Source organism: Perissodus microlepis, chromosome 11, assembly GCF_051167445.1.
Source record: "Perissodus microlepis isolate ML-2025 ecotype Zambia chromosome 11, ASM5116744v1, whole genome shotgun sequence".
Taxonomy (NCBI): Eukaryota; Metazoa; Chordata; class Actinopteri; order Cichliformes; family Cichlidae; genus Perissodus; species Perissodus microlepis.
Window position 1 is genome coordinate 4,912,054 of NC_140471.1, and position 24,992 is coordinate 4,937,045.

Genomic DNA, 24,992 nt, shown 5'->3' on the forward strand with positions numbered 1-24,992 from the left:
ACCCAAGTTTTCCATAACACTAGGTACAAATTTTTTAGGAGCACAAACAAGGACTTCAGTCTTCTCCTCATTTAGTTGAAGAAAGTTTCCAGCCATCCAACCTCTAATGGAGTCTATGCACTTATGCAAAATCTGTAGCTTGGAAACATCATGGGGCTTAAAGGAGATATATAATTGAATATCATCTTTATAGCAGTGATACGAAATGTCCTTAAAAGTGCTCAATAAGTGTTGAAGAGGAAGTAAATACAGCAAGAACAATAAAGGCCCCAAAACTGAACCTTGTGGCACACCATAGGCAAGAAAAGTAAAAGAGGATCTGTACTTAGAGGTAACCACAGAACAGGATCGTTCATGCAAATAGGATTCAAACCAGTCCAAAGCAGCCCCTGATATACCCACCCAGTGTCTCAGCCTATCTAGCAGAATATGATGGTCCACAGTATCAAAGGCGGAGGTCAGGTCCAACATCAATAGAACGGAGCATTCTCCTGCATCACATCTCATCAAAATGTCGTTGGAGACTCTAAGAAGTGTAGTTTCAGTAGAGTGAGCTCTACGAAAGCCAGATTGGAATTTATCCAGAATGCTGTATTCATCTAGAACAGCTATAAGCCGCTTAGCCACAACCTTTTCTAAAATCTTAGCAATGAACGGTAATTTTGAAATCGGTCTGTAGCTACTAAGAAGAGAAGCATCAAGCTTAGGTTTTTTTAACAGTGGGTGAATGAAAATTGTTAGTTTACAATGAATGTTACTGATTATGTGGTAGTATTTTTGTGTTAATTTTTTTGTTTTTTGTTTTTGTTTGTTTGTTTTAATTTGGTGGGTGAATGACAGCATTCTCACAATAAACAGGGACCCGACCAGAAACCAGTGAGGTATTGATAATTGTGAGCACACAGGGACCAATAGACTGAAAGACGCTTTCATTGAATTAACTAACTTGAACAGCTCTGGTAAGGACACAGGTAAAAATCTTTCTAAAATTACAGGCCTAGCTTGAGTTGGAGCAGACAAGAGAGACACAGAAGGAGAGATATTGTTCCTCACATTACTGACTTTTTCAACGAAGAAAGAAAGAAATTTTTCACAATCTTCATTTGATGAAATTAGGACAGCAGGTGGAGCAGGAGCAACAATAGCTCCCCGAGGCTTATAGGCAGCGATTTCGGGGGTTGAAAAAGGTGCAGGGTCAATTCTTCCTGGATTTCGCGAGGGAAAAGAGTGTCCTCTTTGACCAATGGTGTATGGCCTGTAAAGCTGCAGACCTAGTTTCGGTACGGGAGTTAATTCTCATTGAGGAATTTAAAAACTGCATCTCCGAGTGGATGGCAGTGTATCTGAATGAACAGAAAGTCTCCATTTTGCAGCAGGCCGCGACACTGGCTGACGAGTTCGCACTCGTCCATAAAGCCAGTATCGTTAAGCAAGAGTGACGCGACACACTAGCGAAGGCTAGCGGTGCTAATGGTGAGCAAGGCACAAGGGGGGAGGTGCCTGTGCCTCGTCGCAGGTAGGACTGGAAGTGTTTTTTCTGTTTCAAGTCTGGCCATTTAATAGCAAATTGTGGGGCCTACAAACAGAAACAGTCAGTCTCGAGAGTTAGGAGTGTGCCAGCTAACAAAGCCGATACAGGCGTGGTTTCAAGAGCCAAAACAAAGCTCTGTTTCTTCTGCCACAAACCTGGCCACCTGATTGCTCACTGTTTGAAAGCCAACTCAAAGAAAAATCGATCTGCTTTCAAAAGAGTGAACTGTAGTTCACAAACAGACAAAGTTGCCAGTCCTAGGCAACAATTGGAGCATAATTGCTCAGTGGTGTCATTTGGTGAATGTCAGAGGTCGACTAATTCTGAGCTGCCACCTGTTGATCATCGTCCAGATGACCTACAGTGTGACAGATTGTGTGTGACACAACCATTCCAACCTGCACCTCTGGCTAACAAGCATGCCTTTCGCCATGACCTAGCAAAGAAGCGTCAGAGAAGTGTTGCTGTAAGGCCTTCTAGCTGCCTGACGGGTTCTCCATATGTGATGGCTAAAAAAACATCTGTCTGTCACTTGGGACACTATTATGAGGGACTTGAGCCAACCCCATTCAGTGTTTTCAACCCATCAAAAAGGTCTTGGCAGATTTGGCAGGGTATGCCTAACTGTTATTATGGTGCATGGTAGGTGATAGATTTAAGTTTTGTGTAGGACATTCTGTGACAAACCACTGGTTTGTATTTATGGGAGGGGGTGTTACGGCCCTAGCTGGGCCTCCTGAAACTGCCCTTGTGTGGGTGTGGTGTTTTCTCTCCGCCTCCTCTCTCTGCCCCTGCCTTCTCCTTTAGGACACACCTGCTACTCATCTGCCCTCGTTTACCACCAATTACCCTCAGAGGTGATATAAGCTGGAGGAGAGCAGTGTGGGTGTGGGAGAGGCTTCTGGTGGATTTCCTCTGTGCTGGTCAGTGTGTGAGTCTGGTCTAGGTGTGGAAAAGGCCTGCTGTGTGTGTGACCATCCCCACCGTGCGTGGCTCTTTGTGAGTAGCTCTTTACTGAGCAGTGGTTTTGCTTAAGTGACGGCAGCCTCCATTATTTTGTTTGGCCTGCCTGGTTTTTGCTAAGAGCAGCGTTGCTGTCTTTTTCTGTTGAAGCCTTATAGTTGTTTTCTTAGTTGAAGTGGCCACCATCTCTTTGGGTTGGCCTGTCTGATTTATCATTAAAGCAGCGTTGCTGTCTCTTTTTGTTGTTATTGTTTATATGAATGTTGAGGTAATTGATTATAATAAAGATATATTTTGTGTTAAATACCTCTGCCTGGCGTTCTTTTCATTTCAACCCGGATCCAACTGTTACTGTCCCCCACCCTCTTTGCCTAGCTTTCATGTGGGGACGTAACATCATGTAACACCGTTGCTTATACAGCTGCACTGGCTCCCCATTGAATTCAGAGTCCATTTTAAGATACTGGTTCTGACATTTAAAGCTCTTCAAGGACAAGCACCAGCCGACATCATGAGCTGTCCCTAGTAGGTCCCTGAGGTCTTGTGATCAGGGCCTACTTGTTATTCAGCATACAAGGCTGAAAACCAAGGGAGATAGAGCTTTTGCCACTGTGGCCGCCAGACTGTGGAACTCAATTCAATTTTATTTATATAGCGCCAAATCACAACAAAAGTCGCCTCAAGGCGCTTCATAGATACAGAGAAAAACCCAACAATCATATGACCCCCTATGAGCAAGCACTTTGGCGACAGTGGGAAGGAAAAACTCCCTTTTAACAGGAAGAAACCTCCGGCAGAACCAGGCTCAGGGAGGGGCGGCCATCTGCTGCGACCGGTTGGGGTGAGAGAAGGAAGACAGGATAAAAGACATGCTGTGGAAGAGAGACAGAGGTTAATAACAGATATGATTCAATGCAGAGAGGTCTATTAATACATAGTGAGTGAGAAAGGTGACTGGAAAGGAAAAACTCAATGCATCTTGGGAATCCCCCGGCAGCCTACGTCTATTGCAGCATAACTAAGGGAGGATTCAGGGTCACCTGGTCCAGCCCTAACTATATGCTTTAGCAAAAAGGAAAGTTTTAAGCCTAATCTTGAAAGTAGAGATAGTGTCTGTCTCCCGAATCCAAACTGGAAGCTGGTTCCACAGAAGAGGGGCCTGAAAACTGAAGGCTCTGCCTCCCATTCTACTTTTAAATACTCTAGGAACAACAAGTAGGCCTGCAGAGCGAGAGCGAAGTGCTCTAATAGGGTGATATGGTACTACAAGGTCATTAAGATAAGATGGGGCCTGATTATTTAAGACCTTGTATGTGAGGAGCAGGATTTTGAATTCAATTCTGGATTTAACAGGAAGCCAATGAAGGGAAGCCAAAACAGGAGAAATATGCTCTCTCCTTCTAGTCCCTGTCAGTACTCTTGCTGCAGCATTTTGGATTAGCTGAAGGCTTTTCAGTGAGTTTTTTGGACATCCTGATAATAATGAATTACAGTAGTCCAGCCTGGAAGTAATAAATGCATGAACTAGTTTTTCAGCGTCACTCTGAGACAGGATATTTCTAATTTTAGAGATGTTGCGCAAATGGAAGAAAGCAGTCTTACATATTTGTTTAATATGTGCGTTGAAGGACATGTCCTGGTCAAAAATGACTCCAAGGTTCCTCACAGCGTTACTGGAGGCCAAGGTAATGCCATCCAGAGTATGAATCTGGTTAGATACCATATTTCTAAGATTTTCAGGGCCGAGTACAATAACCTCAGTTTTATCTGAATTAAGAAGCAGAAAGTTAGCGGCCATCCAGGTCTTTATGTCTTTAAGACATTCCTGCAGTTTAACTAATTGGTGTGTGTTATCTGGCTTCATGGACAGATAGAGCTGGGTGTCATCTGCATAGCAGTGAAAATGTATGCTATGTCTTCTAATGATGCTGCCTAAGGGAAGCATGTATAATGTAAACAGAATTGGTCCTAGCACTGAACCCTGTGGAACTCCATAATTAACCTCAGTGTGTGAAGAGGACTCTCCATTTACATGCACAAATTGGAGTCTATTAGATAGATATGATACAAACCACTGCAGTGCAGTACCTGTAATACCTACAGCATGTTCTAATCGCTCTAATAGGATATTATGGTCGACAGTATCGAACGCTGCACTGAGGTCTAGCAGGACAAGCACAGAGATGAGTCCACTGTCAGAGGCCATAAGAAGATCATTTGTAACCTTCACTAAAGCTGTTTCTGTGCTGTGATGAGCTCTGAAACCTGACTGAAACTCTTCAAATAAACCATTCCTCTGCAGATGATCTGTTAGCTGTTTGACAACTACTCTTTCAAGGATTTTTGATATGAAAGGAAGGTTGGAGATTGGCCTATAATTAGCTAAGACTGCTGGGTCTAGAGATGGCTTTTTGAGTAAAGGTTTAACCACAGCCAGCTTGAAGGCCTGTGGTACATAGCCGACCATTAGAGATAGGTTGATCATATTTAAGATCGAAGAATTAATCAATGGCAGGACTTCTTTGAGCAGTTTTGTAGGAATGGGGTCTAAAAGACACGTTGATGGTTTGGAGGAAGTAATTATTGAAGTTAACTCAGAAAGATCAATTGGAGAAAAAGAGTCTAACTTAACATCAATGGTACTAAGAGTAGCTGTAGATAATATTACATCTGTGGGATGATTACTGGTAATTTTTTCTCTAATGATAAAAATTTTATTTGTGAAGAAGTTCATGAAGTCATTACTAGTTAACGTTAAAGGGATGGTTGGCTCAACAGAGCTCTGACTGTTTGTCAGCCTGGCTACAGTGCTGAAGAGAAACCTGGGGGTTGTTCTTATTTTCTTCAATCAGTGATGAATAGTAAGATGTTCTGGCTTTGCGGAGGGCTTTCTTATAAAGCAGCAAACTATTTCTCCAGGCTAAATGATGATCCTCTAAATTTGTGACACGCCATTTCCTCTCCAGATTACGAGTCATCTGCTTTAGGGTACGTGTTTGAGAATTATACCACGGAGTCAGGTACTTCTGATTAGAGACCTTAGTTTTCACTGGAGCTACAGTATCCAGAGTCGTACGTAGTGAGGGGGTGAAATTATTAACAAGATAATCGACCTCTGTTGGGGTAGCGTTCAGATAGCTGCTCTGCTCTGTGTTGGTACAGGGCATTGAAGATGATAACAGTGGGTGGATTATATTCTTAAACTTAGTTACAGCGCTTTCAGAAAGACATCTACTTTGATAAAATCTACTCTCCACCGCTGTGTAATCAATTATTGTAAATGTAAATGTTATCAGGAAATGATCAGACAGGAGAGGGTTTTCAGGAAACACTGTTAAATGTTCAGTTTCTATGCCATATGTTAAAACAAGACTGCAACTCTGCTTCCTGGTCCCAACTCTGGATAGTCATATTTTGGGGGGTTTAATAAATTTGTCCATATTTCTAGAAATGAGAGCTGCTCCATCCAAAGTGGGCTGGATGCCGTCTCTCCTAACAAGACCAGGTTTCCTCCAGAATGTTTGCCAATTATCTATGAAGCCCACATCGTTTCTGGGACACCACTCAGACAGCCAGCAATTTAAGGAGAACATGCGGCTAAACATGTCACTCCTGGTCTGATTGGGGAGGGGACCAGAGAAAACTACAGAGTCCGACATTGTTTTAGCAAAGTTGCACATCGATTCAATATTGATTTTAGTGACCTCCGATTGGCGTAACCGGGTGTCATTACTGCCGACGTGAATTATGATTTTACTGAATTTACGTTTACCCTTAGCCAGCAGTTTTAAATTTCCTTCAATGTCGCCTGCTCTGGCCCCTGGAAGACAATTGACTATGGTTGCCGGTGTCTCTAGCTTCAAATGTCTGAGAACAGAATCACCAATTACCAGAGTTTGACCCCCGGCGGGTGTGTCACCGAGTGGGGAAAAACGGTTAGACACATGAACGGGCTGGTGGTGTACCTGGGGCTTCTGTTTAGGACTATGCTTCCTCCTCACCGTGACCCAGCCGCCCTCTTTCCCCAGCTGCTTGGGGTCTGCCGGGGAACAGCTAGCGGGGCCTACGCTATCTTCGGCTGCACCAGCTACAGGGGCCTGGCTAGCTACGGGTGAATGAAGGGTGCGAAGCCGAGTCTCCAATTCAGTAATCCTGGCCTCCAGAGCTGCAAATATGCTACATTTGTTACAGATATCATTACTGCTAAAGGAGGCCGAGGAGTAACTAAACATCTGACACAATGAGCAAGAAAGTGCAGGAGGGACAGGTGAAGTAGCCATGGTGCTAACGAGTCGGCTATGAGCTAAGCTAAGCTAGCGAAACAGTACAGAGACAGTGAGTGAATACTTTGGCTATAAATTAGGTAGTGAGTACACAGAAAGTGTGCTTCGGATGAAGCACGTGAAGATTATACTATGAAAGAAGAATGTATTTAAAAGTTGTTAATTAAATTGCTAAGCAAATAAGCTACTCAGAAACACCACTGTGTTTGAGCAGGAACAGGAAGTCATACTCTACCGCAGAGCGAGCGAACACCAAGTGACAGCGCCACCAAGAGCGGTGGTACGTGGGAAGTCACCCAAAACAAACACTGCCTGGTGAGGTGGCAATTCCAGTGATCACTTTTAAAAAACAACTAAAAACACATCTTTTTAGAATTGCATTTTGTTAACTTTTGGCAATATGGAAGACTAGGAAGAACCAGATGCTAGATCAGGGTTGGACTGATGTTGTGCAGAGTCTAAAGGGATTGTTGGCATCCCGTCTGAGAGTAGAGCATGCTTTTTACTCTCTGACTAATAATCTGGACTCCTTTGAAACTATGTGGGGGATTGGACAGGTTTTGTGTTCAGTAGGAGCAGATAGGACACTTGTTCTACTTTTAAGTGTGTGTGCTGGGTACCTTAGTTAATGGTTAGTTTACAATGAATGTTACTGATTATGTGGTAGTATTTTTGTGTTAATTTTTTTGTTTTTGTTTGTTTTAATTCGGTGTAAATTAAGTTGTGTGAAAATCAAGTCTCTCTCTCTCTCTCTCACTCACACACACACACACACACACACATTTCTATTACGGGCATCAACCTTTTAAATTTTATTGGTGATGGTACGACCAGCATCTATTTAAGGAGGAGTTTGTGGAGAGGCTTGGGTGGTTATTTCTAGATGTGTTGCTGGTGAGCATGATAAAACCTTTGTACCAGAAAAAAGAGAAAATACATTCAAAGTTTTGAAAAACAACTGAAGGCTTGTGTGGGTTTTTTTTTTTTTCCCATTTGGTCCCATTCACATTGCCTTGCTACCGCTACATTTTGGTGTCAGAAGTGGGGTGTGGCGCTTCGTTAGTGGAGGTGGACAATATTAATAGCTGCAATATGGGTCCAAAATCACAAGCCAGAGCTCAGAAGATGGAGGTGGGAGAGGACTGCCTGGAGGAGGGCACCGTAGGGGGAGTGCCCCTGATCTTGAAGCCTCGGGAGGAGCAGCTGCATCCCGAGACTACAGATTTGGATTCTATTTCGGGGCTGCTACAACAGTGTGTACGCTTCCAGTGGGACATGAGTGACAGGTGGGAGAGAGAATCAATAAAGCAAGATCAAAGATGGCGCCAGATGCAGATCCAAATGAATAACCTTCGAGATGAGTTGGAGCAGCAACAAAGTGTAGTGGGCCGGCCCCAGGAGCCATCTCCGCCCCAGCAGCAATTGAGAGAGGAAATGGTGATCCCGCCGAGTGTTACAAGAGACCGAGAAGGTCGGAGCTGGAGGAAAGCAGTGATACCAAAGCTGGAGGTAGGCGATAACATCGAGCAGTACTTGATAACCTTTGAGAGGCTGGTGGTGGCGTATCAGTGGCCTAAAGTGGAGTGGGCGGTGAGGCTGGTTCCTTACCTGTCAGGAAGAGCTTGAGCAGCTTATGTGGCCATGGCAGCAGAGGACACTGGGGATTACCAAAAGGTTAAGGAAGTAATTTTTTCAAAGTATGACATTAATGAAGAGGTAATCCGACAGCGGCTCCGAGACCCTGACATCCGGTCCGGCAAAAGTCCTAAAGAGTTTTATAATCGTCTGAAAGACCTGTATGGCAAATGGATCCAACCAGAAAAAAAAAACAAGGAGCAGGTTGGAGACGGCATTATCCTTGAACAGTTTTATCGCTTGTTGACTCCAGAACTCCAGGTGTGGGTGAAAGAAAGGGGTCCAAAGTCAGTGCAGGAAGCTGCTCAGCTGGTGGAAACATTTCAAGCAGCAAGGCAAGGAGCTAGAAGCTTTCGGTTTGGGGCTTCGGCCAAATCTTTCACTTCACATGGTAAGTCATCTGGGGTTGGGGGTGGTCCTAAGGAGTAAGAGTCTTTGAAGTCGGGGGATGGGTTTGTAAAAACAAAGTTAACCACAAAACTGTTTGTTTCTATTGTGGGGGCCAGAGTGTCCCGTCAGAAAGGCTAGAGCAGCATATGTGTGTACCCTTCCAAGGCCCTGTGAGAATGAGGTTTGGGAAGGGAAGCAGCAAACCACCACTGTGAAAATAAATGGTAGGAAAGCCCAAGCCCTTCTGGACACTGGTAGTGTGCAAACATTGATACATCCAACACTAGTCCTGCAAGAGTTGCCTCTGGATAAGCCTGTCGTTAATATTTCATGTGTACATGGTGATTGTAAGGCCTACCCAGTAACAGTAGTTTATCTAGAAGTTTCTGGGCAGAAGTACCTTATCTCAGTTGGGGTGGTGGAAAGCTTGTGATATCCTGTAATTTTAGGTCAGGATGTCCCTACTCTGCAGGAGCTGGTAAAAACTTGTAAACCTGTAAATATTGTCACAAGGTCACGGGGACAATTACCTCAAAGGACAAGTGTTGTACTACAAAGGCAGCGGGGATGACAAAGGGAAGTTAGTAGTCCCCCAGCAGCGGTGGGAGCAACTTTTGAGATTGGGGCATAGTATTCCCTGTGCAGGGCATCTGGGAACGCAAAAAAAAGGGGGCCAAATTGCCAGCAGGTTCTTTTGGCCAGGTATGAACAGAGAGGTTGAGGAGTTTTGCCAGTCTTACTCAATTTGTCAGCTGGCCGGTGATAAATTTGTCCCAAAGTTTCCTTTACAGCCTTTACCTGTTATTGAGGTTCCATTCAGTCGTATTGCAATGAATATAGTGGGGCCGCTAGAGCAAACCCAGGCAGGTAATCGCTATATATTGGTGGTTTGTGATTACAGTACCAGATACCCAGAAGCTTTTCCCCTTAGGGATATTACAGCTAAACAGATAGCTTATGCCCTTTTGCAGCTTTTTTCCCCCGAGTGGGTATTCCGTATGAGATTTTGACAGATCACGGAACAAACTTCCTTTCACATACCCTGAGGCAGGTTTATCAGCTTTTAGATATCAGAAGCATTCGGACCACCCCTTACCATCCCCAAACAGATGGCTTGGTGGAGAGATACAATCGAACTCTGAAAGCAATGTTGAAGAAGTTCATCGCAGCTAATGCCAAAGACTGGGACAAGTGGCTTCCCTATTTGCTGTTTGCTTATAGGGAGGTGCCTCAAGCCTCAACTGGCTTTTCACCTTTTGAGCTCCTTTATGGCAGGCAGGTGAGAGGACCATTGGATGTTCTGCAGGAATCCTGGGTGAAGCCGAGGAAAGAGGTGACGAGTGTTTTGGACCTTGCCATTTAGCCAAATTGTTGGCTAAATGGCAAGGTCCATATACTGTGCTAAGAAAGCTGAGTTCAACAACTTATGAGATCCAGATGCCAGAGAGAAGGAATCCGCGACAAACATTTCACATCAATCTGCTAAAGGAATGGAAAACCCGGGATAATCCAATCCAGCAGCAGTTGTTGGTGCGAACAGTGGCGGAGGAGGATGATATTGTGGAGGGATTTATTCCTGTTGGGCTTAATGCGGCCTCTCTTGACCTCTCTGTGTCTCAGCAGGAAGAATTGTGTGCCATTATTCCACCAGGTCTTTTTCAGGAGAAACCGGGGGCAACAAACCTTGTGGAGCATGACGTCCGTCTGAAAGAAAATACACCAACAAGACAGAGAATGTACAGAATTCTGCAAAAACTGCTGCCTATTTTGGAGAAGGAGGTAGCTCTGATGTTGGAGTTATTGAGCCCTCAACCAGTGAATGGAGCAATCCTATTGTGATAGTGGTAAAAAAGGACGACAGCATCAGATTCTGCAATGACTTCAGAAAGGTAAATGCACAGTCTGAATCTGATGCTTTTCCACTACCCAGGCTGGAAGATCTAATCAAACGTGTGGGGCAATCAAAGTTCCTTACTACGTTAGATCTATGTAAAGGATATTGGCAGGTGCCATTGTTGGATGCTGCAAAGCCTTTAACTGCCTTCAGAACACGGCACGGGTTGTGACGATACACTAGGTTGCCGTTTGACCTGCATGGAGCGCATGAATAAAGTGTTGGCAGGTATGGAAAAATTTGCTCCGGCCTACCTGGATGACATTGTCATTCACAGTTCTTCATGGCAGGAAAATCTGACTCACTTGGAGGCGGTGTTTGGAAGAATCAAGGAAGCCGGCCTGACAATACACCCCAAAAAGTGTACCATGGCAAAGCAGGAGCCTAAGTATCTGGGTTACAACATTGAGAACGGTGAAATCAAGCCAGTCAAGGATAAAGTAGAGGCCATCCGGCTGAGGGAGAGACCTCACACCCGCAAACAGGTAAAGTCTTTCCTTGGACTATTGAGCTGATACCGACGCTTCATTCCAAACTTTTCAGAGAGGGCGTCACCCTTGTCAGATCTCACCAGTACAGTAAAATCTAAACTGGTGTGGGGAGAGGAGCAAGAGAAGGCCTTCAAAGATTTGAAGGAGGCCCTGTGTTGTGAACCTGTGCTTCAGAGTCCCAACTTTGACTTGCCTTTTACGGTACAAACTGATGCTTCTAATCAAGGAATTGGAGCTGTCCTGTTTTTCTTACCCTGCTGGCACAACACTGTCTTGTAGATGGTCAAAAATCAGATCAGAAGAAACCTTCAAGGAGTGGAAACAGTGTATAATATTGAAACGTCAATTTAAAACAGTCTTTATAAGAAGTAGTACAGAAAAGTAATAAATTGTTCCAGAGACATGTTTAAGGAGCTTGGAAAGAAACCAACTGGACTTCTTCAGGTTTCTTGAAAACATTTCACTTGTGTTCTGAGAATCTTCTTCAGTTCTAAAACCAAATGGTTTTAGAACTTTAAATACAACATGGGACTCTACAGACAAAAACATGAATGTGCCATGGGCTACCCAGTGTCACCTATTAGAGGAAGTGGAAAGAAAAGCTCTTGGTTCTTTCAAAGAAACAGCACCTTGCCTTAGGTACAGATACATGGATAACACCTGGGTAAAAATCAAAACCCAAGAAGTAAAAGCCTTCACTGTTCACATCAACTCAGTGGATAGAAACATAAAGTTCACCAGGGAAGATACAAAGGATAATAGTTTGCAGTCTCTGGACTGTGTTGTGCATATTGAGGAGGATGGAACCCTCAACATTGAAGTTTGTCAAATTAACCACAAGAGACAATAGAACACTAGACCTATTTTATACTAATGTCAGAGAGGCCTAACCCCCCACTTCCTTCCCTCCACTGGGCAGGTCAGATTATCTTACACTACTATACAGTTAGGGGTGCAACGATACACAAAATTCACTGTTCGGTTCGATACTTTGGTGTCACGGTTCGATATTTTTTCGATACAAAAAAAAATGTTCATGCCTTTTTAATTTGTCATTTATTAAAATTCTAAATATATATTTTAACTCAAAAGTACAGTTTTTAAATTTAATGTTGCTGAAACAAAAAAGTAATAAAAATAAATAAATTTCAAAATCCCTGGTAGCCCTTCAGGCAGGGACTCTTCAGTTTTTGGTAGCCCAAAATAAATTTAAGTAGCCCGAATAAAAAAGAGAGCAATTTTTTGATTGATGTTTTGTTTCCTGTTTTGTTTCCTTTACAATATTATACATTAAAGTATAATATTGTAAAGGAAACAAAACATTAATGAAAAAATGTTTTTAAAAACAAATTACAACATTGTATAAAAATTACAATCATCAACTCAAATACTTGGTTCTAATTGAACAGAAATTTCTATGAACTTGTAAGAACTGTGTAGGACATGAATCAGTCTGTGTCAGATCCTGAATTTGAAATTTCCACTGAAGTCACGAGTAAGAGGCAAGTGGAACCAAGATCGACGCCATTTGCTTTTTGAAGTTTGCAAAGACTGCTAAATTTTGCCAGTGGTAGTTCACTCTTTGCAACATAGTACGCTGTTTTAAACTGATTTTCAGGTTTATTTTTAGTATGTTATTTGCAATTGGTGTTTGTTCTGGGAAAGATATTGCAGACTGAGCAATAATGCATTTCTTGCATTTCGCATGGGTTCTAATGGGGGCTTTCTTAAAATGACTGGTCCCAGTAACAAAGGCGCTTGTCGACTCAGAAATCGAGGGAAAACCAACAACACACCCGGCAGAACATTATGTTATTTACACGGGTGCACATAAGTGGTCCGCATGTGCGCATTCGCTGTCAAAATAAAAGACGCGCACCAGATAAGAAGTTGCAACGCGCGTTTGCGTCCATATAAAAGGCACTGTTTTTGTCCACTAGAGTGGGATTTTCACGGCACATTCCGCACCAAATCTCTGTGCGTTCATCATTTGTTTGAAGCCAGCTCACCTCCAGCAACCACTTTTCTGAGAATACGTGCTTCTTTTGTGGTTCGGACTCCTTCTGACATTTCTTTGGAGGTGGAGGAAAACCAAAGTAATTGCTTAAAGGAGCTTCTTCGACATCTTTAAGAGTTCTAAACAAATGTCTGTCCTTCTCCAGAAAATCTTATGTACGCAAACACGCGTTGCAACTTCTTATCTTGTGCGCGTTTTTTATTTTGACAGCGAATGCGCACCTGCGGACCACTTATGTGCACCCCTGGTTATATAGCTCGTCATATTGCAGCCACAGAAATTCTTTTGTCCATGAAACCATAAAGCTGCACTTTCTTTTTGCCTCATAGTCTGATTTGTCATAACTTTTCCGTTTTGTGGTAAGCTTTTCTTTGGCTGTCCCTTCTTCACCCTGACCTGTCTTATTTGGCTCAGCAGAACTAAAATATATATCGTGCTGCTTTTACACACGCACTCACATAACGCTCAGCGATCCTCTGCGCGATCAACCTCTCACATGTTTAAGCTTGCTGCGGGAGATTTCACTTGTCATGTTTGCATAGTAAGCTAACGATTGATAAGACGATGTCAGAGGAATTGGTGCGCAAATTATCGTCACTCACCAATCAGTACTGTCGCTCTCTATACACAGTTCGCGCGATTGCAAAGTGAAAGCAAAAAACAAACGCAAATTCAAACGCGATTTCAATATGTCACATATTGACAGTGGCTCACCGATGCCAATGACATAATTATCCAGCTACATTTCTGAAAGAATGCAAAAGCATTGACATATATTTTTCCTTCCTACAATAGCCCGACGGGCAGGGCTGAGATAGATTTTGGTAGCCCGACTGGAAAAATCGCTAGCCCCGGGACGTCGGGCTAGCCACGTCCCGGGTGCGTAGTACACGATGCGTAGTACACGAAAGATCCCACCACCGAGGCACCCCTGTCAACTCCAATTCAGGCCCTCTGCATCTGAATGAAAGAAACAAATGTTGTAAATTATATATATAAAAAAAAAACCATAATATACACTCCCTGTGGCTAGCTCAACTGCAGAACACACTGCTGATCCGCGCTAGAAAAAGGGCTTCCTTCCAGTGGTGCAAAGCAAAAACAAAAGGTTACAAATCAAAAACATTCAAAAACCAGATTAACATCAAAATAAATTAACCCTTCACACTACAGCAGACGGCGTCACAGTATCATGCCAAATCATCGTCCATCCAATGGCTCTGATTGAATGATTCAGTGAATTAACATGCACATCAGCAGACTGCCATATCTGGCATGTACGGAACCACTGTTCTCTAAAATGTCCACTTCTAACAGGCTGGTAGCAACAGGGAAAAGGAAAAACAAGCAAAAAAGGAAACCACAAAAGAAAAAAGCAAAGCAGCAGCACTTCTGTCAGCATAGCTTGGAAAAGCACTAGTGGTCCCGCTGTAAGGCTATTGGCCATCCGATGTCGCTCGGTTTATTAACAAAGTGGCCCATAGGAACCTTCTGCAGTTACGACCTATAAACAACATTTGTTTACCACTGAGTGAAGTAATGTATTTATGGCACCAAATAGACACATACCAGCCACGATGGGAGGCTGCAGGAAGGTAATCCGCGGGTGATCTCTGTAACATGAGTAACACTAATCAACACAAGTACCGCCAATTCAGGCTGTGGCAGCAGCGACATGTATGCAACTCCTACCTGTAACATCGAGGGAAATCAGGTGATCGAAAAGCTTGATGCAGGTAAGCGATTCAGGGACACTCGGATGACAGCTACTATTTATAGCAGCACCACCTAATGTGCTTGAGTAATAGTGGGATCAAAAGCCAGTAAATATAATATTAATTCTGCTACACAGGCTCTTCTTTCTTCTGTCTTGCAATTTTTAGCATTTTGCACGCTCTCCTCTGGTCAACAGCAACCCTAAGCCTTAAAGCGGACTCTTTTCTCTCGTGTCTTTCAACTTTTAGCCTTTTGTAGGCACTCTGCTCTCTGTCAGCAAACAGTGGCCCAAAGCCTTAATTCAGGTTCTTCTCTTTCCTACCTTTTGCAACTTTTATCCTTCTCTCACCTTTCTGCTGTGGGTTGGCATTCAGCGGCCCTAAGCCTTAAGGCAGCCTCTCCTCTCTGCCCTCCTATCTATCCTGTTTCCTTTGCTAACTCTCAGCCTTATCGCAAATTCTGTCTCTGTCCTGTTGTACGTCAGCTCCGAGCCTGTCAAAGGTTGTCCCTCTCTTAGCTCTAGTCTGTCCTCACAGCAACTGAAGTTGCTCTCTACCCTTGAGGCTTCCCGTGGCCTTCAAGCCTCGTCGCAGGCTAAATCTGTACTCTTCTGCTCTACCCCTTGCTAACCAGACCCTTTCCTCGGTTTCTCACTCAACGTGATGCTTATGTATGTTAACCCCTAATCCCTTTCACCACTGGGATTTCATTTTGCTGTGAATGGCCATCAGTCTAACCGCCAAATAGTGGTTACTGGTCTAGTCCAATCATCTTTCATCTTCTTCAGGCCAATCAGCTTCATTGCGCATGTGTCATTCTTTTTTTGCAGACGCCTTTTGTCAAACCAACTCCTCCCCATCACCGCCTCTCTCTCATCATTCAGTCTCCATTCGGGCCTCCATCTCAGCCTACACTAACGGTGACTAGAATCTGGAGGTTCCTGTCTAATCCTCATCGCTGTTGGGATTCCGTTCTGTTGTGAATGACCATCGGACTCTAACCTCCAAATACCTCAAATTGAATTCTGTACATCAATAAATCATGTTCAGTTTCTTCTAATGATCACTTCTTATTGAAATGTATGTTGTTCAGTGCAGGGAAAGTGCTCACACCTCTACATTAGAGAAACCAAACAGCCACTTCATAAACGGACTGCACAACATAAAAGAGACACCTCAATAGGACAGGCACTATCCCCTTTAGTCTTCTGTCTTGTACAAGAAGCAACTAATAGATTTTGAGCTTGTGGAGAAAGCAAGCAGATGGAGATTGTCCATTTACTGTTTTGTTTGTAAGTATGATGAGTTTAAAACAAATTCTGCAGTCAATTGGGATTCAATGTAAAGAGAAGTAAATGGATGTAAAGAGAATAAACTGTATGAAATGGTGACTGTGACAAAGTGTACATTTTTTTAATTAGCCTGTAATACTATAAGGTAGTATATTAATGTCATTCCATTCTATAAGTGAAAAATAAAAGAAACCACTGAGTTAGTTTCAGGATTGAAGTTTGAATGGCTGTCCTATCACTCTTTAGTAACATGTTGAGTTGAGTTTAATGGGGCCCTGCCTCAAGTTTTTGAGCAAGATTTGCACTCTTCAGGGGTTAGCTGACAGCAGATAGCCAGAATGTTTCAGAATTCAAGGTGTTAAAAACAAGCATTAAAATCTGTAATTTTAAAACTCACGGTCAGTGAAGGACAACAATGTGTAACACGAGCATTTCTCTTACTGAATGTCTAAAATTTGAAAGCAGTGTTTCAGTGCAGTTTTCTGGAGCAAATACCTGAGTGTAACTCATTTGGAAACACAAGAACAACAATTCCAAAAAAAAGCCACTATTTTGAAACCTGCTGTACACTGTAAAAACTGTGATTGGGGTTAATTAGAATCTAATAGGAGAGTAATAGTAATTATTACTCAGTAAAAACGTGTATGAGTAGTTTTAATCAAATCTAAGCAAAATTCAACAATTTTGAGATGTTCAGTTATTTAAATTTACACACTTTTGTTTGGGGTAAATTCAGCAATGGTTTGTTGAGTAGATTTTAAAAAAAATGTTTGAGTACCAAAAAAAATTAATAATCCTTTGTGCCACGTGCAGGACACACGTGCTTCATGAGTGGACATCTCCATTTTGTCAGAGGTAAGACTTCTTAATTTGTTCGAATATAAGACACGGATATACAATAACGTATATCGGTTTTGAGTAAAGGTTTTAAACAGTATGATACGTCAAAATTAGATTAATAATCATCACTGTAATGATAGTATCGTATTTTTACACAAATGGCAGTTAGTGGACTGCTAGCACAAGGTCACTTTCCAAGCCTTCATGACTGTGTTACTGAACAGCTTTAACTAACCACATGTTTTACCGTATTAAAAAATATCAACGATATATTCCGATGAGTTTTAACGTCTTTCATCCACGTTTAAAAGTTCATGAAAAGGTTTTGCGCTCAGTTGTGAGTGATTTAGTTTAAATCATTTGTGCCGGATTTTGTCAGCCACAGTCAGTTTTTCGAAGCTTTTGCAGTGGTTTTCAGTTGTGGTTAATGAAGCTAAAGTGGCTCAGTCCAGCGACATAACTGTTTTTTCGCATCATGCTGTCGGAGCCCCGTGACTTTATGGCGTCATTTTTGTGCCACTATTCTGAGCGCACGTAAAAAAGTTTGCAGGTGCAAGTGTTGCATTTTGAGGAGAAATTTATTTTGAGCCGACAAATGCGTCCTCCTTTTCCCCGAATTTGAAGGATGGGTTGGGTGTGTCCTTCGTGGCCTACCATATCCCAGAATTCATAGCGCGGCCCAGCCAAATTCCAGTTTCCAATAATGGCGGCCGCTACTAAGTTTTAAAATTACTCTTACTAATCTTTCTGGGTCACAAAATAAACTTTTAACATATTTTCAGGCGAGAAAGTAGCTGTCTAAACATCAAATATCTGCTCGGTTTAGCAAGATATCGCATATTTGCAAAAGTGCTTCGACGTTTTCGGAGCATCTGCTACCCACCAATTCGATAGCAAGCCGGGAGCTCAAGGGTCACTGAAGCCACTGAGAACGGCACAACTCCCGGCACATCATTTTCAGATCACCGCGGAGTTTCGCTACTCAGGTTAAACGTAATATATAAGTCACTTAGACAACCTAAAAATGTTATTGTTGGGCTTTTTTCAGTGTTTTATTTGTTCGTGAGTAAATCGGTTTGGCTGAGATTAAAGTTATTAGATTAGATTAGATAAAATAAAACTTTATTAATCCTCCGGGATTTTCACACAGCTGAATAAACGTCAAACAGAAAACTGATTAAACAAAAGTGTGAGACGGTCGAGAATTTACGCCAGTGTCCTGTTATATTTTAGATAGCAAGGAGCAGACGGCCGAGTTTATTAAACTCCACCGAGACAGCGGTGACGCTAATCAGAAGGCTAGACTGTCCAATTTCCCCAGCCGTTTACTTCCAGCCTACCCGACCTTCTGAGGACCCGGCCCACGTAGACCGCGAAGGCCGGGTCCTCAGGAGGATGCAGCCCATGAATCTGGACACGACCAGAGTGGCGGAGTTTGAAATATTACTCTTTCTGGGTCACAAAATAAACTTTTAAGATATTTTAATGCGAGAATGGTGCTGTGTAAACTTCAAATACCTGCTCGGTTTATCAAGACATCGCATATTTGCAAAAGTGCTCTAATGTTTTGTGTTCGTTTAGAGGCGTTAAGTCAGTGTCAGTGAGTTTATATTTACTGTTAAGAGTAAATATCTCACCAGAAAATTTGTAGAATCATTATTAGAAAATAACAGTAAACATCCTTATATGTTTTGAAATGTGTTAATCTATTGGAATGACTGCATATCAAGTGCTCACATTTGCAATTTTGAAAAAAGGGGGAAGAATTATCTTAAACATCTTTAGTCAGAGATATTATTACTTTACCTATTACTGTTTAACAAATCTGTGATATCTAGACTTATATATAGATGAGGGGGGAGTTATTTCATGTTGTGATCTGTCACCAAATTGCTACAGAAACCAGGGCCTATCCCCTTTTTAATCTAATAAAGAGTTTCCTTGTGTTATATAGGAACATCACCTTTAAAATTTTAGCATTAATTTAAACATGTCTTTAACAATCTGCGTGTGTTTGTGTAAATTTTTTGTTTTGGAGACTGCTATTAATGATAATGTTGCTTTCCTTTCAGGTAATGGAAGATCCCTCAACTTAAATTCACCTGATCAGTATGTAGACCGTGCATTATAAAGTAAGTTGTGATAACATGTTATATTAAATTAAACTAATGGTTTTGAAATTGAAGCGGCAGAAAATTACCAAGTTGACCCCACTTAATCTAACTTATTTGTTTTTGTAAAAATAATAAGTAGAAAATAATTGCTTATTATTTGTAGGATTTTTTTCTTCTTCTCTATAATCTCAACATCAAATGTGTATAGATACCCATGCTCTTACATTTGTCATGAAAAACTATTTAGATTCTTAGATATATATTTTTCCATCACTTTAGGACATGGCAAATGGGATGGCAGTGTAAGATATGCAAATCTTTTTCTACTACAAAGGGGAATCTACTACGTCATTACAGATTACACTTCAAGGACTTGGCTTACTTCTACTCAAGTTAGAAAGCACTTATAATGTTTCAGTGAGGTGCATTAATGCTTTGGTTGAAGATCTCTTCTATATTTCTTCTTCAGCATCTGTGGAGGCGGTTAAAAATATAATTGATTCAGCACTGAAATCTAACAAATGCACAGTTGACCACACTATCATAAAGGACTTGGCAGAACAGTTGTGCAGCTCTCATCCCATTAGCAGAGCTCTTGGAGCAGGCGGGCCACTTGGTTCAGCTTTAAAGAGAAATAAGTATTTTAAGGAGCATTGCCAGTTTGTGGATCCTATTGAATATATTCTTGATGCTGAACAAAAAAAGAGCTTTCAATATGTTCCAGTTCTAAAGACTTTGCAAGAAGTACTGAAGAACAAAGATATTGCAGTGGAAGCCTTTTCGAGGTGCTCAAGTAGCACTGGGCATTTTGAGTCCATTTTTGATGGTACGTGTTTTAAGGACAATGACTTTTATGCTGTAGAAGAAACAAGACTCTCTATAATAATTTATGTTGATGAATTTGAGGTGTGTAACCCATTAGGAACCACTCGAAAAAAACATAAAATAACTGCAGTTTATTGGGTTTTGGCCAATTTGCCTTTGAGATTACAGTCTGCCTTAACATCAATACAACTAGCTTTACTAAACAGTTTGAATACAAAGTAGTATTGGATCCACTTTTGAAAGATCTTGTCACTCTTGAACAGGAGGGGGTTTTTATTTCATGTTTAGGGAGAAATATTAAAGGCGCCCTACACTGTGTTGTAGCTGATAACCTTGGTGCTCATGCAATTAGTGGACTTGTTGAAAGTTTTAACAGGCCATATGTTTGTAGATTCTGCCTTGGACATTCTTCAGAGTACCAGACATATGAAGTACGGTCTGGGGTCTTCCCACTTCGAAAAAAGGATGACTATGTTTTACACGTACAAGCTGTCAAAGAAAATCCAAATTTAGTGCCTCATTTTGGCTTAAAGCGGTCATGTCCATTAACTGACCAACTTAATAATTTTCACTTTGTGTCTGGATACCCACCAGATGTCCTTCATGACCTTTTTGAGGGAATAGTGCCAAGAGAGTTAGCATTGTGTTTTCAAGTTTTTTTGAAGAAGCACTACTTCAGTTTGACTGAACTGAATAATATAATCACATGTTTTCCATATAAGGGCTCAGACAAATTGAACAGTCCACAAGCAATCCCTTCAAATTTTGCTGGTCGCAAAACTATAGGAGGAAATGCTCATGAAAACTGGGCCCTAATACGTTTGTTGCCTCTCCTTGTTGGTTTACGTGTACCTGAAGATGATCCTGTTTGGCAACTTCTTCTGACTTTCAAACACATTGTTGAGTTAGTGGTTTCCCCTGTTCACACAACACAAAGTATTGCCTACCTTGAATGTAAAATATCTGAACATCGTGTCGGATATTTGGAAGTTTTTCCTGATCAAAGGCTCACACCAAAACACCATTTTTTGGAGCACTACCCTGCTTTAATAGAACAATATGGGCCATTGGTTGGAGTATGGACAATGCGCTTTGAGGCGAAACACAGATTTTTCAAGCAAGTTGTGAGACACACTAACAATTTCAAAAATGTGTTGCTGACCCTTTCTACAAGGCATCAAATGATGATGGCATACCACATGCAATCAAAAGAGGTGAAACCTGCCCTGCTTGTCACAAAAATATCCAGAATGCCCGTAGATGTGCTGCATCCAGACATACAGGCAGATTTAAGAGCAAGATCACCATCTCTGACTTGTGTGCAGCTTGCCACCACTGTCACCTACAGTGGAACAAGATACACTGCTGGGATGATCCTATCTAATGGTTCAACATGTGGACTACCAGACTTTGCTGAGATAATACAGATAGTCGTTTTGGACAATTGTGTATATTTCATTGTGAAGTTACTTGCTGCATGGTATGTAGAGCATCTGAGATCTTTTCAACTGGAGGACACTGGCAAGATCAGTCTTTTGGAGCAGCAGAAACTTGGTGACATGTGGCCCTTGGCTTCTTACAATGTGGGAAGAAAACGCTTGGTAACCCTGAAACGTTACATCTGCTGTGAATAATAGGTAAAAAAAACAAAAAACAAAACGACAACAACAAAAACTTGATAACATGTACATCTCCCAAGTATTTGTTTTTTGCAACATTTGGTGTGTTGAAGTGTGCTTTTTGTTTTATAGTTTTATATCTCAACTATTGTATAAATGAAAAGTAATAACTAATTTTATTTAATTGAAGGGAAATTTAACTCTGCCCATTTACATTTTATTCTAGGTTGAACAAGATGGAGGCAAAGCTTCGTGTAATTATTGATGACCAAATCGAGAAGTTGGTTCTTCCATCAGGGATCTCACCAACATTGGAGGAGCTGCAGAGTGTTGTGAAGGATACTTTTGGGATTTCAAATGACTTCAGTCTTCAGTATTTTGACCCAGAATTTCAGGACTACTTCACTCTTCACAGAGCTGACCAGATAAAAGACAAAGACACTGTGAAGGTTGTTGGCATCACCCCGGTCATGCTAAGCTTGACTCCGGTTGATGACAGTTTTGGCGGCCCCTCTGGCCAACTGTCTGACTATGACTCCTCATATGCTGAGTCAGTTGTATCCAATGCAGACTCTGCTGCAACTACTTCTTCTCAGGACACCATTATTCTCAAAAGGCAGAAGACCACAGAACGTTGTGAGCCCTGGCCGAAACAGTTTCCCATTCCACAGTTTGCATATGAAACTGAGATGTACCTGGAAAGAGCCACTGAGGAGTATAAAAAGAATGGAAATCTTCTGCCCACCTCCAAAGTAAAGACTGATATTCTTGAGAAGTTGGCTGAAACTATATTTACATTTACGGCCTATCCTTCAAGTGCACAGGTTAATTATGTTGCTGAGGCACTTGTGACAAAATACCCTTGTCTCAAGGAACCTGGCTCTTTCTCAGGTTATTATGGTTGGCAACAAAGCATCAAATACAAGATGGCCAATTATCGTACAAAACTTAGAGGGTTTGGTGTTCCTGAGTTGACATGCAATGCCATGAAACACAAGAGTCCAGGTGACCAGAAGTCTGCAAATAAAGTGAAAAAGCCTCGGAAAGCAGAGGTAAATTACCTTCCGCCATATCCAGCAGGTGAAGATGAGGACAGTCAAGAAGAAGAGAGAATTCAGTTGCTTACTGAAGTCAAGAAAAGAGACAACAACAAAGTGATAAAAGAAAAAAATGGCTAAAACATTTGCACATAGACGACATGAAATTGTCAACCTGTCCCCCAGCATTGATGACATCAAAGCCAGATGGCCAGCTTTGTTTGAGGCATCTCATGTGAGTTCCAAATTCATTTTGGGTAGGCTTTTGGTTTTTTTTAAATGTAATCTTTCAAACTTCAAATAATTTGAGGCTTTATCATGTTTTATTTGTCATTCAGCTGCAGGATGAGTTCTACAGGATCACCCTGGTACACCTTGAACCCAAATTCATGTCTATGCTGGATGAGTACACTCCCAAACTGTTGGCCCTTTTCCATTCCAAGGGGGGAGCCATGGGATTGAAGTTGCAGGCTATCATAGCCAAGGTATTTTCCACAGACATTTCAGCTTGGAATTTTATTTAAAGAATTTTTTTTGTCAAATTTCAAGAGTCATTTGCATGGTGCATAGCTCCACTAACTTGTTTGCATGTTTTTGTCAGTGCAAGAGGACGTCAGGACGTCACTGATATAATTAACAACACAATTATGGGTTTCATGTTTTAATTGTATTTTAAATACATGTCTGTTCTTAGTAAAAAAAAAAAAACAAAAAAAACCCCCACAAGTACAGGTATTGCTGGGTTTTTGTTTTGTCCCAAGAAGGAAAAACCCTTTCTGACAAACATAAACTAAATTAGATAAAAAACTAAATGACTAAATTAATGTAATTTACTAAAACGACACATTTAAAGATTGAAGCTTACAAGCATACAACTTGTTGAAGCATACAACTTGGAATTGTCTTTACCTATATAATGTTGACAATACCTTTGTGTTGACTGTCAGCACCCAGGCATGTGCATTAACATCAGCTAATTATCGCACATAATGTTCCATGTGATGATAATTTGATATTTAACAGTTTTTTTTAATACTGCCCATTCTCACAGTTTTGTCTTAATAAATGGTCACTTATCTGATGTTAATTTTTGGAATTCTTGCTCATTTCAGTCACCAAGCAATCCTAGCAATAACATAACCAGAAATCTGGTTATTCAGTGCTTGATGGTGTACCTTGGGGAGTCCATTGATCAACTGATCAAAGAGTACAGTGTAAGTGTTGAAGTAGAAACATTATTCTGTTTTTGTTATTCATATGTGTTTGTGTATGTGTTTGTCAAGTTTCAAATAATTTGAGGCATTATCATGTTTTATTTGTCATTCAGCTACAGGATGTGTCCAGGAAATATTTCATGTGTGCAACTACAGTCAGAAAACCCATGTGTTTGTTGTTTCAGGATGCTGATGAGGATGGTGTGTCACAAGATCTTTCTGAACAGAGGATGAAAATCTACAAAATCAAGGCTGTTGGATCTGAGGAGGATGACATTGGCATTGTGCTGAAGGGTGTGAGAGTTATGCCTGCTCTGGGTAATTTTCCAAGAGCATGCGCAATGCTGGTTGGATTGACATATGCAGTCGATCTTGCCTATCCCAAAGAGCTAAAATACACCTTGGAAGTATTCCAGAAACGTTTCCTTGAACTGGATTGTGCTAAGCTCTCACCAAAAGTGAACAGCCTCAAGAACAAGTTATTGGCTTAAACGAGGACTCTGAAAGAATGAAAGGGAAGTAAGCTCACTGAAAACCTTTGGTTTGTCTTTGTTAGATGCAGCTATCTTTTCAGTTTTCAAGTTAATTTCAACTTATTCATATCTTACCCAAATGACCTGCAATGTGTCAGGCTGTATTTGTGCTCTTCATTTTAATGTTTGTTTTTTATTACCTACAAGTTTCTTAGGAATATTCTGTTTGAAAGGCAACAAATTGGAGGAATCACTAGTGAAGCTTTTCTTTGTTTATAGTGTATGTTACTATAAAACATTAGTTTAAAACAACTTTAACAGAAGTGCAGTCCTGTAGCTGTAGAAATGTTACTTCCTCTTACATGTGTCTTAGATTTTCTCAGGTTAAACATCCAAATTGGGATAAAAGGTTGATTTACATTATTGATATTCCATGTACATGAGTGAAAAACCTTTGTTCTACAGTTATATTGAGTGATTCAATTTTTTTAAAGTTTTTGTTAGTCAATCATAAATAAGTAACAGAGATAAAGGAAACAGTAAAGGATATTCAAATTTCAGGTTCATGTTGATATTACAGTCTAATCTAAAGATTCATTTCTTTTTTTACAAAACTGGTTTACATTCATGCAGTTCCTTTATGTTGCTGTTGCTCTGTA

General features: G+C 41.3%; 1 pseudogene; it reads left to right on the forward strand.

The window, feature by feature from the left end:
* The first annotated feature begins 8,418 nt into the window (after positions 1–8,418).
* LOC146377104 (uncharacterized) lies at positions 8,419–24,645 on the forward strand (annotated as a pseudogene).
* Positions 24,646–24,992: the final 347 nt, after the last annotated feature.